The sequence below is a fragment of the Bos javanicus genome, chromosome 19, assembly GCF_032452875.1.
Source record: "Bos javanicus breed banteng chromosome 19, ARS-OSU_banteng_1.0, whole genome shotgun sequence".
NCBI classification, from domain to species: domain Eukaryota; kingdom Metazoa; phylum Chordata; class Mammalia; order Artiodactyla; family Bovidae; genus Bos; species Bos javanicus.
In genome coordinates, this window is record NC_083886.1 from 37,093,159 (window position 1) to 37,105,265 (window position 12,107).

The following is a 12,107-nucleotide window of genomic DNA, read 5'->3' on the forward strand; positions in this document are numbered from 1 at the left end:
CTGTACTTTGCAATTGGCAAAGAATGTTAATACTTTCAGAATTTCAATAATACTCTAATAAGTTACTTCTGTTTTAATTTTATCTTGTCAGTAGGCAATCCCTTTCTACATTATTTTTAGAGTGATGTAAAGAGATATGATGATTTATATTTTTGTTGAAAGCATATTTGTTAAGGTAGCTTTAAAGTTTCAGATTTATATTTCCTGATTTTAAAAAATTACAAAAATAAAATTTACTATATAGAAAGTTTTTTATAGTTCATTTAACTTGAATCTAGTTCTTTGCAATACTAAGAATATCTGTATATTTAATAGGCCTTATATAAGGATTTTTTTTAAAGAGTACATGAGAGGGAAGCAATTTGGCACAGGATATGCAAGATAGTATTTATGCAAATACTAACATTTTATTGCTTCTGCTTCATTAGGTAATACCTATGTGGCCTTCAGATCTGTTTTATGTTTTTTTAATCTGTATTTGGAGTGTTTGATTTCTGTAGACGTGTTGTTGATTGAGAAGGTTGAAGTTCATAATTAATATCTAGAATAAAGTTTCATGGAAAATTAATTTTATGAGTAAGAGCTAAAGAATTGATGGTGATTTAGCTTAGAGAACAGCATAAGCATGAATGGTTTGGTTCTTCTTTACTAAAGAAATGAGTAAGGAAGATACCAAGTTGTTTTTCTGTAAATTTGGAAGATTTAATCAGAGAAAATGAATTTGCTGTTTTTGGTTGATCCTGAGGAAGTAGTTCTTGGTCATGAAGATGATACATAGGAATATGTGCTGAGGGAAAACATGGATTCTCCCTACAAAGAGACTTTAGGTGGTATATAATATCGGTTTGAAAAATCTTTTGTTGAAGGTTAGGGACATGGTGAAGGACTTAATTGGCAGAGCAGAGGTTTTAATTGCTGTTTTGATGTGGTTGTGTCTGATTTGTTTGCTCTCAAGTGAGCATTTGATTCTTGCTTACCTGGTGAGACGTTTAATGCTAAATTGTTCAAGGAAAGCTTCTGAAAGACCAATGTCCGTCTTCTGAGGCCAAGTAACAGTTGGATTATCTGCCTTCCTTGAATAGTAAGAATTAATGATTCCTTTTGAGAAGGCAAATAATGAGTTGGATATGGAGTTCTAGCAGGTCTGTTTCTCTTTCTTCCCCCCATAGGCCTATCAGCAGTCTGATGGGGCAGAAGACAACAGATGGAAAAGGTGTTCCAAACTTGGCAAAGGCCATCAATCTAAGGAGGTAAGCTCTGATTTTGAGCAGGTAGAGCAGGTGGCTCTTCCTGTCTTAATCATATCCTCTTGCTCTTTGGAAAGATGAATGGAAAGAAAGAGCAATTAAAACGAGGCTAAAGTATCTTCATTAGCTATTCTGAGGGAAACATTTTGAATTAGTCTTTTGATTCTTCTCTTATTTTTCCCCCCTTTTTGTTTTTTAATTTTTTTGATGCCTTGATTTATTTTTATCTCCCATTGAATATTAACAGCTTAAAAATTGGCAGATTAGTTATATGTTGTTTTGGGATAGGAAGGATGAACAGAATCTTGTTTATTTCAAGTTAATCTCAGCTTGTGGCTAGATTGAGTAAAATGATATGATTTTAGGATTTTTTCTGAGATTATTTTGAAGTTTGGATTCACATGAGAACTATTAGACAAGAAACAATCTTTTCTTGTTTAAGATTGTTCTTCATATCTTCAGATATGATACAACAGTAGAGGTATAGGTTAGCTTTATGATACTTGAGATTTTAGGGGTTGTCTACCATCTTTGCCCAGATGGGCCTTTCTTTCCCACTTTCCCATCCCTTCTACTTTTCTTTTCATTTCCTTACTGATTACTTAATGGCATTCAGGACTGTGAAGATATGGCTCTTCCCAACATTTAAATGTACTTTTCATTTAAATACTATACCATCTCATGTGACTTAGGCCTTGAGAAAACCAAGTCCATTGACTATGCTGTGGTGTTGATCTAAGTAGTATGTTGAGAAAAGAGTGAAAGATTCTTAATTTGTATATGATCTTGATGGTTAACTCATATATCTAAAAATATAATATTGATTTTCACAGTCATAGTACAGATAAACCATGAAATACAGAAAGCCGTAGATAGTTTCTGTCAAGATACTTGCTGGAAATGTTAGGTTGGAGAAAATAATGGCCAAAATAATATTCAGAAAATCATCCAGAATAACAAAGATATAAACTATTCTTTAGCACCATGGGGTGACACACCTTTGATAATTTAGAATGCCTTTTAAGAGATTTTTAATGCATGTTTGTGAGCTAATGTATGATTTAAGGCAACTCTAGTTAGTTGCTGTAGCAAATAAGCCACAAAAGACATATATAATGACTCAGATGTTATATGTTATTTTTTGTTCATGTGAAATTTATTTGCTGTGCCATATTACCCAAACCAGGGGTTAAACTCAGGCCATGGTACTGAAAGTGTTGAGTCCTGACTCTTGGACTGCCAAGGAATTCTTTCTCATGTGAAATTTAAATTGATTGTTTCTAATACATGGGGGGCTCCTTTGGAGACACAGACCCTTTCCGATTTTGCTCCAAGTTTGTCATACCTCCATTGAGTTGGAGGAAGAGGGAAAGAGCATGGAGGATTGTATGTGGAAGGTTTTTATTGGACCAGGCCTAGGAGTAGCACACATAGCTTTTGCTTCTACTGGCTGTGTAACTCAGTTAGAAGCTCACTTACAGAGGCTGAAATATGTAGTCCAGCCTTGTATCCCACGGAAAAAGAGAAACTGCATTGGGTAATAATATCTGGATAATCTTTCCTTTAGCCTAAAAGCCTTAGTAGATGGTACATGATTTTGCTCAAGTATTGAGGCAAGGGAGGGGATGTACCTAAAGCTAAGCAACCATCTGCCTGCCTATTCTTTCTACTGTGATTAAGTAATCTGAGGAAGAGAAGGTGAGCAAACTTTAATGAAAATAGAGCATTTATGATTTGTACTCTCATCTGATTTTTTAATAACTTCAGAGTTACTTTGATTTAATTTTTATTATCACTTTAAAACTTTGTAGGATATTCATTCATTCAACAAACACTAAGTGTTGAGATTTTCTTTTTTGTTCACTAACTTCTCCTTTTTTAAAAAATAAATTACTATTAAACTGAGATATAATTTTTTGATACCTATGGTAAAGGATAAACTTTGAATGACACTCCTTGCCCCTTTAAAAAAATGTAATTTGTGTAGCATAAAATCCACTGTTTTAGAGTATAGAATTCAGTGGTTTTAGTATAATCATAAATTGTACAACCATCATCATATCTAATTCCCCAGAATATTTTCATCTTCTGAAAGGAACACCATACCTGATAGTACTCATTACTTCTGGCTTTCCCCTAGCCTCTAGTAATGTACTGTGGTATGTATGGTACTGTGATCTCTATGAAGTTGCCTGTTCTGTACATTTCATGTAAATGAAATCATATATGGTCTTTTATGAGTTTCTTTCACTTAGCATAAAATTCATCTACGTTGTAGTGTTATTGTTATTTAATTCCTTTTTAAGGGTGAATAATATTCCATATGGATATAATACATTTTATGACTACCCTCCTACCTTTAATTGTCTGTTTGTCATGCTAAACAGACAGTTGGTTCTCAGTCTCAGAACTAGAAGCAATCAAAAGTCTTCCTTGGCTGTCTGAAGTTCTACCTAGCTTTGTATGGTTGAAAGAAGATACTCCTTGAGATTCTCATTGGCATCCTGACTTGTTTAGTTACTAGTTCATAAATGGGGAAGTAGATATCTTATTATTTGCACTGTCTTTGAATCATATTCTTTTGAATATGGTTGTCTAAGGTAGCAGGTAATAAATTAGTGTTCTTGTTTTGACATACATCTGGTTGTAACTACACAAAAGAAAAAACCCATTTAATTTTAATAGGCTAGAGAAACAATTTAAGTGCCTCAAATAAGGAGACTCTTAAGTAGTTGTACTGGAGTGGAGAGGAGGATGATACTTAATGCTAGAGAAACTGATTACCATTTCATTAATTTTATTTATTTTGAAGTATAATTGACTTAAAATATTACATTAGTTATAACATAATGATTTGATAATTTTTATATATCACAAAAATCTCTTCCGTCTGGCAAGCAGTAGTTTGTTCTCTGAGTCTATATATTTTGTTATATTTCTTTTTTTAATCTCACAAATAAGTGAGATCATCAGATACTTGTCTTTGTCTATTTCACTTAGGGTAATATTCTCTCAGGTTCATGCATGTTATTTGAAAGGGCAAGATTTCATTTTTTCTATGGCTGGACAATATTCCACTGTGTGTGTCTGTGTGTGTGTATAAAATCACATCTTTTTTAAAAAAAAGTTTTATTTATGGCTGTGCTGTGTCTTTATTGCTGTGTGGGCTTTTTTCTAATTGTGGGGTGTAGAGGCTGTTCTCTAGTTATGGTGCACAGGTTCCTTTCTGTGGTGACTTCTCTTGTGGAGCACGGGCCCTAGGGTGTGTGAGCTTCAGTAGTTGCAGCACATAGGCTCAGTACTTAGAGCTCCTGAGCACAGGCTCTGGAGCACAGGTCGGTAGTTGTGGTGCATGGGCCTAGTTGTTCTTTCTGGACCAAGAATCGAATCTGTGTCTCTTGCACTGGCAGGCAGATTCTTTATGACTGAGCCCCAGGGAAGCCTCCATATCTTCTTTATCTATTAATCTGTCAGTGGACACTTAGGTTGCTTCTGTATCTTATCTATTGTATGTAAGATTGCTATGGTACATATAGATTTTTGAATTAGTGTTTTTATTTTCTTTGGATAAATACCCAGAAGTGAATTCCTGGATCGTATGGTGGTTCTATTTTTTATTTTTTAAGGAATCTCCATACTGTTTTCTATAGTGGCTGTAGCAATTTAACATTCCCACCAATAGTGCACAAGTGTTCTCTTTTCTCCACATTCTTTCCAATACTTGTTATTTCTTGTCTTTTTGATAATAGTCATTCTCACAGGTATGAGATGATGTCTCATTGTAGGTTTGACTTGCATTTCTGTGATAATTGGTGATGATAAGCATCTTTTCATATGCTTGCTGGCCATCAATATGTCTTCTTTGGAAAAATGTTCAGGTCTTTTGCTCATTTTTTAATCAGATTGTTTATTTTTTTTAATAGTTGTGTTATGTTTTGGATATTAACCCCTATCCAACATATCATTTGCAAATATCTTCTTCCATCTAGTAGCTTACCTTTTTGTTTTGTTGATGGCTTCGTTTGCTCTACATAAGGTTTTTAGTTGGATATATCCCTACTCATTTATTTGTGCTTTTATTGCCTTTACCTGAAGAGATAGATCAAAAAAAAAAAATTACTAAGACCAATGTCAAAGTGCATACTGCCTATGTTTTCTTCTAGGAGTTTTGTGGTTTCAGGTTTTACATTTTAGTCTTTAGTCCATTTTGAGTTTATTTTTGTATATGAGGTAAGAAGGTCCAGTTTCATTCTTTTACCTGTAGCTGTCCAGTTTTCCCAGTGTTATTTATTGAAGAGACTGTCTTTCTCCCAGTGTATATTCTTGCCTCCTTTATCATAGGGTAATTAACCATATAAGTATTGATGCATTTCTTATTCTGTTCCATTGATGTATGTGTTTGTTTTTGTGTCAGTACCATACTGTTTTCATTACTGTAGCTTTGCTTTATAGTTTGAAATCAGGGACCATTTTACCTTCGTGTTGTTCTTTGTCAAGATTGCTTTGGTTCTTTGAGATTTTCTGTGGTTCCATAAAAACTTTAGGATTATTTGTCCTAGACTGCTCAACAGGTAAAGAATCTGCCTGCAGTGCAGGAGATACAGGAAACTTGGGTTCAATTCCTGGGTTGGGAAGATCTCCTGGAGAGTAGGAAATGGCAACTCAAATAAGTATTCTTGCCTGGAAAATCCCATGGGCAGAGGAGCCTGACAGGCTACAGTTCATGGGGTCACAAAGAGTAGGACATGACTGAGCATGCGTGCATGTGAAAAACACTATGTAATTTTAATATTTTGATAGAGATTGAATTGAATTTGTAGATGCTTTGGATGGTGTGCAATTTTAACCATACTAATTCTTCTAGCCCATGATAGTGTTTAGAGTACCAGTCTTTCATTTCCTTGGTTATATTTATCCCTAGATATTTTATTCTTTTTGGTAGGATTGTTTCCTGAATTTCTCCTTCTAATAGTTCACTGTTAGTGTATAGAAATGCAACAAATTCCTGTATATTAATTTTGTGTCATGCAGCTTTACTGAATTCATTTATTCTCATAGTTTTGTGGTAGAGTCTTTCTTCTATGTATAGTATTGTGCCATCTGCAAATAGCTATAGTTTTACTTCTTTTCCAGTTTGAATGCCTTTTATTTCTTGTTGTGGCCAGGACTTCCAGTACTATGTTGAATAAAAATGGTGAAAGAAGGGACTGACTTCCTGGCAGTCCAGTGTTTAAGACTCTGCTTCCACTGCAAGGGGCACAGGTTTGATTCCTGATTAGGAAACTAGGACCCTGCATGTTGCACAGCACAACACACCACCCCGCCCCCTGCCCCGGCCAAAAAAAAATGGTGAGAATGGGTGTTCTTGTCTTGTTCCTGATCTCAGAGGAAAAGCTTTAGGTTTTTACTGTTGAGTATGATGTAAGCAAGGAGATCCAACCAGTCTATTTTAAGGAAATCAGTCCTGAATATTCATTGGAAGGACTGAAGCTGATACTCGAATACTTTGGCCTCCTGATGTGAAGAACTGACTCATTGGAAAAGACCCTGATGCTAGGAAAGATTGAAGGTGGGAGAAGAAGGGGACGAGAGAGGATGAGATGGTTGGATGGCATCACCGACTGAATGGACATGAGTTTGAGTAAGCTCCGGGCGTTGGTGATGGGCAGGGAAGCCTGGTGTGCTGCAGTCCATGGGGTCACAGAGTCGCACATGACTGAGCAACTGAACTGAACTGATGATGTTAGCTGTGACTTTGTCATATGTGGCCATTGTTTAGTTGAGGTGCATTTCTTCTGTACCCATTTTGTTGAGAGGTTTTCTTTTTATCGTAACTGGATGAATTTTGTCAAGCTTTTCCTGCATCTTTTGAATTATGTGATCATGTGTTTTTATTCTTGATTTTTGTTAACGTGGTCTGTTGAATGATATACTGCATTCACGCGTATTGAACCATCCTTGTATCCCTGGGAAAAATCCCACTTGAGCATTGTGCACGATTCTTTTGTTGTAGAATTTTGTTCGCTAATATTTTGTTGGGGATTTTTGCGTCTATTGTTCATCAGGGATATTGGCCTGTAATTTTAATATTTTGTATGTGGTGTCTTTGTCTTGTTTTGGTATTAGAGTAACCCTTGCCTCATGGGTTTAGACACATTCCTTTCTCTTTAATTTTTTATAGTAGTTTGAGAAGGATAGGTGTTAACTCTTCTTTAAATGTTTGGTAAAATTCCCCCTGGTTGTCTTCTGCTTCTGACCTTTTGTTTGTTGGAAATTTTTTCTTTTTTTATTTATTACTGATTTAATTTCTCTACTAGTAATCTGTTCAGATTTCCTAATTTTTCCGGATTTAGTCTTGGAAGGTTGTATGTTTCTAGGAATGTATCTGTTTCTTATAAATTGCCTAATTTGTTGGTGTATAATTGTTTGTAGCAGTCACTTTGGACTGTTTGCCTTTCTGTGAAATCTGTTGTAACTTCTCTTTCATTTCTGATTTTATTTGGACCCTCTTTTTTTTCTTGAGTTCAACTAAAGATTTATTAAGTTTATATTTTTTTCCTGTTTTGTTAAGACTCTATTTCACTTATTGCCACTCTAATCTTGATTATTTCTTTCTTTCTGTTAACATTGGGTTTTGTTATTCTTTTCCTAGTTCCTTCAGGTGTAAGGTTAGATGGTTTATCTGAGATTTTTCTTGTTTCTTGAATTTCCCTCTTGGAACTGCTTTTGATGTGTTCCATAGATTTTGGAACATTGTTTCCATTTTCATTTGTTGCAAGGCATTTTTTGACTTCCTCTTTGATTTCTTCCTTTGACCCATTGCTTGCTTAATAGCATGTTTACTTTCTATATGTCTGTTTTTTGTGTTTTCTTCATGTGGTTGATTTCAAGTCTTAAAATGTTGTGGTCTGAAAAGGTGCTTGATATGATTTCAGTATTCTTAAATTTATTGAGACTTGTTTTGTGGCCTAGCATGTGATCTGTTTTGGAGGATGTTTCAGGTGCATTTGAAATGGATCATAACTCCTCCCCAGAGAGGACTGCACAGTGTTTGCAGCTTTTGGATGGAATTCTTAAAAAGCATGGTTACAGATGAGAGACAAAATCAGGATACAATAGTGAATGTATCAGACTAATTGGCTGATATAAAAATACAGTCAATTTACATTTTTAGGTGATTATGTTCTACTTTTCCCTTGGATGTTTTTTCTGCCTTAAGAAATAAAATCAGTTGTGTTAAATAGTGTAACAGGTAAAATAGATTTGTACAAAAAGCTGAGTGAGAGGTTTGTTTAAGTGTACTTGTGATTTATTTTGTATTGAAAACAGTGAAAATATGAAAATCATCTGTCAGCCTAAAAGTCTGTAATGTGCAGCAGTACTAACTGAAAATATCTTTGTATTTTAAGAAAATTAACTTTTGTGCTTAGGTGAGATGATGAGTATTTAAGGCTTATAATTTTAAGATTGTAGACTTATGAAAATAATAGGAATATACTGTGGTGCATCCATATAGTGGAATATTATTCAGTGCTGAAAAGCAGTGATATACTAAGCCATGGAAACACATGGAGGAACCACTAATCGATATTACAGAGTAAAAAAAGCCAATCTGAAAAGGCTCCATACTTTAAAATGTTTGATGGATGAAATGGATGGTGGGAGGGAGGAAGGCAGAGATGAATAGAGGATTTTTAAGGCAGTGAAACTACTCTGTATGAAACTTTAATAATGCTGGATGTGCATGTGTGCACGCCGGTTGCTTAGTCATGTCTGACTCTTTGTGACCCCATGGACTGCAGCCCACCAGGTTCCTTTGTCCATGGGATTTTACAGAGAAGAATACTGAAGTGGGTTGCCATTTCCTCCTCCAGGGGATCTTCCCAACCCAGGGATCAAACCTGCATCTCTTATGTCTCCTGCATTGGCAGGTGGATTCTTTACCACTGAGCCACCTGGGAAGCCCCATAATGGTGGAAACATGTCATTATGTATTTGTCAAAATTTGTAGAATATTCAGTACCAAGACTTAATCCTAAGGTAAACTTTGGGTTTTTGGTAAACTTTGGTTTGGGTAATTATGGTGTGTCAGGTACTTTCATTGACTGTCATATATGTACCACACTGGTGTGGGATGTAGATAGTAGAGGAAGCTCTGGGTGTATGGGGGTAGGGACATGTGGAAAACTGTACTTTTCCTTTGGTTTTGCTGTGAGCCTAAAACTGCTCTAAAAAATAGAATCTACTAAAAAAAATAAAGAGTAAGAGACAAGTCCCTGATAGCTCAGTTGGTAAAGAATCTGCCTGAAATGCAGGAGACTCCGGTTCAATTCCTGGGTTGGGAAGATCTGCTGAAGAAGGGATAGGCTACCCACTTCAGTATTCTTGGGCTTCCCTTGTGGCTCAGCTGGAAAAGAATCTGCCTGCAGTGCAGACCTGGGTTCAATCCCTGAGTTGGGAAAATCCCCTGGAGAAGGGAAGGGCTACCCATGCCAGTATTTTGGCCTGGAGAATTCCATGGACTGCACAGTCCATGGGGTCTCAAAGAGTTGGACATGACTGAGCGACTTTCACTTCACTTCAAGAGGCAAGTCACATGTAACTGAAAATAAGTGAAATGTAAGTTTAATGACTTAAAAAGCCATGAGTGGAAGGTTAAGTAATTATCAATAGAAACAATCCAAAATGCTTTAATGGGACAGAGTGATTAATAGGAATTTAAGAAATTTTTGTAAATAAGCCTCAGCCATTTTGAATAATGATCACGCTCATTTAGCTAAGTATAGGAAATACCTGGCAATTAGTGGTATTTTGGGGCTTTATGTTTCCATTTCCACATTCTTGCTATTAAGTAGTACATTACAACAAAAGCAACCCAAACCAGTATCAGTTAGCAAGCTGCTATAAACAGGACTTGTTTCTATAAGCCACAAGCCCAGCTCTCTGTCCCAGGTCACTTGATAAACATCTTGTATGAAAGCTCCTCTCCATGATTCTCTTAATGATGTTTAGTTCTTGTATTATTAATCTGCTAGGGCTGCCATAGCAAAATCCCACAGACTAGGTGGCTTAAATTGCAGAATTTTTGTACAGTTTAAAAAAAAAATTTTTTTCTTCCTTTCTTTGTCTTGACTGTGTCAGGTCTTAGTTGTGGCACACAAGATCTCAGTCTTCACTGTGGCATGTGAGATAGTTAGTTGGGGCATGCAGGATGTTTAGTTGAGGCACAAGAACTCTTAGTTGCAGCATGCGGGATCCAGTACTCTGACCAGGGATCAAACCTGGGCCCCCTGTGTTGGAAGCACAAAGTCTTAGCCACTGGACCACTAAGGAAGTCCCCTCCGACAGTTCTAGAGGCTGGAAAGTGCTGACAGGTTTGGTTTCTTCTGAGACCGCTATCTCTTGCTCATAGATGGTCACCATCTCTGTGTGTGACCTTTTGTCTGTGGGTGTGTAGGGAGAAAGAGCTCTGTTACCTCTTCCTCTTCTTAAGAAAGGACATCAGTCCAGTGCAATTAGGACCCCATCTTTATGATTTCATTTAACCTTAATTACCTTTTTATTTTATTTTTATTTGTTTGTCCGCACTGTGTGGCTTGCAGGATCTTAGTTCTACCAGGAATTAAACCCAAGCCCCAGCAGTGAAAGTGCTGAGTCCTAGCCACTGAACCACCAGCGAATTCTCCTTAGTTGCCTTTTTAAATTCTGTCTACAAGCATAGTTACATTGATTAGGGGTTCAGCATATGAATTTGGGCAGGACACAATCAGTCTCTAACAGTTGGGTCAGGAGACAGTAATTCTCCTTGGAAGCAAAAAGTGGTGTAGCTTGAAATATCTGATGCTGAAGGGTCTTGCGGGCCATAATACAGGCTCCCTCCCTCTTCTTTACTTTCTTTTGTTCTGTCACAGGAAGTTGTTGAAGGGTTTTGAGCAGTCACTATCTGACTCCGGGCTACAAATTTAAGAATGCAGAGGAGCAAAGACTAGAGCAGAGACATTAGTCAGAAGATAGCAGTAATAATGCAGGCATGAGATGATGTCTTAAATCAAGGTGGGGGTAATAGAAATGGTAAAAAGTTGTCAGATTCACGATTTGTTCTAAAGGCAAAATGGACAGAATTTGCTGATGGAATGTAATGTGGGAAAAGAGAAGAGCAAAAGTATAGCTGCAAGATTTTTGCCTAAGAAAATTATGGGGAAGAGCAGCTTTGGGAGAGAAAAATCAGTACATTTTGACTTTGTAGACATCACACTATACATAATTTTTTGTTTCAGATATAGCAATAATATTCAACATCCTTCTTTTAAGTTCTAGGCACTATTCCACATCAGTGCTCATGGATAATGATGCATTCATTTTAACAGTGGCTTCCCAGGTGTTGCTAGTGTAAAAAATCTGCTTGCCAGTGCAGGAGACACAAGAGAAGAGGGTTTGATCCGTGGGTCGAGGGAAGATTCACTGAAGTAGGAAGTGGCAACCCACTCCAATATTCTTTCCTGGAAAATTCCGTGAACAGAAGAGCCAGTGCTTATGAATAATACTGCATTCATTTTAACAGTACCTTTAATTGTTGTATTAAAAACACATATGCCAGAATACTGCAGTGATAAGGGAACAGTCTGTATGATTTCAGTACCTTTGGACTGTGAAACTTTTGCACCTTGTTTTATGTCCCTGCATATGTTCCAGTGTCTCCTGCTTTATAGTCTTTGGGAACTTGAATAGAATTTGTGTCCTGCTTTTGTTTGAGAATTGTATACATTTTAATTATGTTGAATTGGTCCATAGTGCTTTTCAGGTCTACTATATCCTTCTACTTTTCTGTCTATTCATTCTATTAATTTTTGAGGGTTTGAT

The 12,107-nt window shown here is 36.4% G+C and overlaps 1 protein-coding gene across 8 annotated transcripts in view; it reads left to right on the forward strand.

The window, feature by feature from the left end:
• The window catches only part of SPAG9 (sperm associated antigen 9), a 151,943-nt gene that overhangs the window by 39,005 nt on the left and 100,831 nt on the right, over positions 1-12,107 (forward strand). Inside the window, exon 1 of one of the 8 annotated variants that reach the window (XM_061391355.1) lies at positions 1,170-1,250. The exons of the other annotated variants lie outside the window; for them this stretch is intronic. The gene's annotated coding sequence lies outside the window, so the exon portion shown is untranslated. Of the gene's footprint in view, positions 1-1,169; positions 1,251-12,107 lie in introns of those variants that run through there. 8 annotated transcript variants of the gene reach the window in all.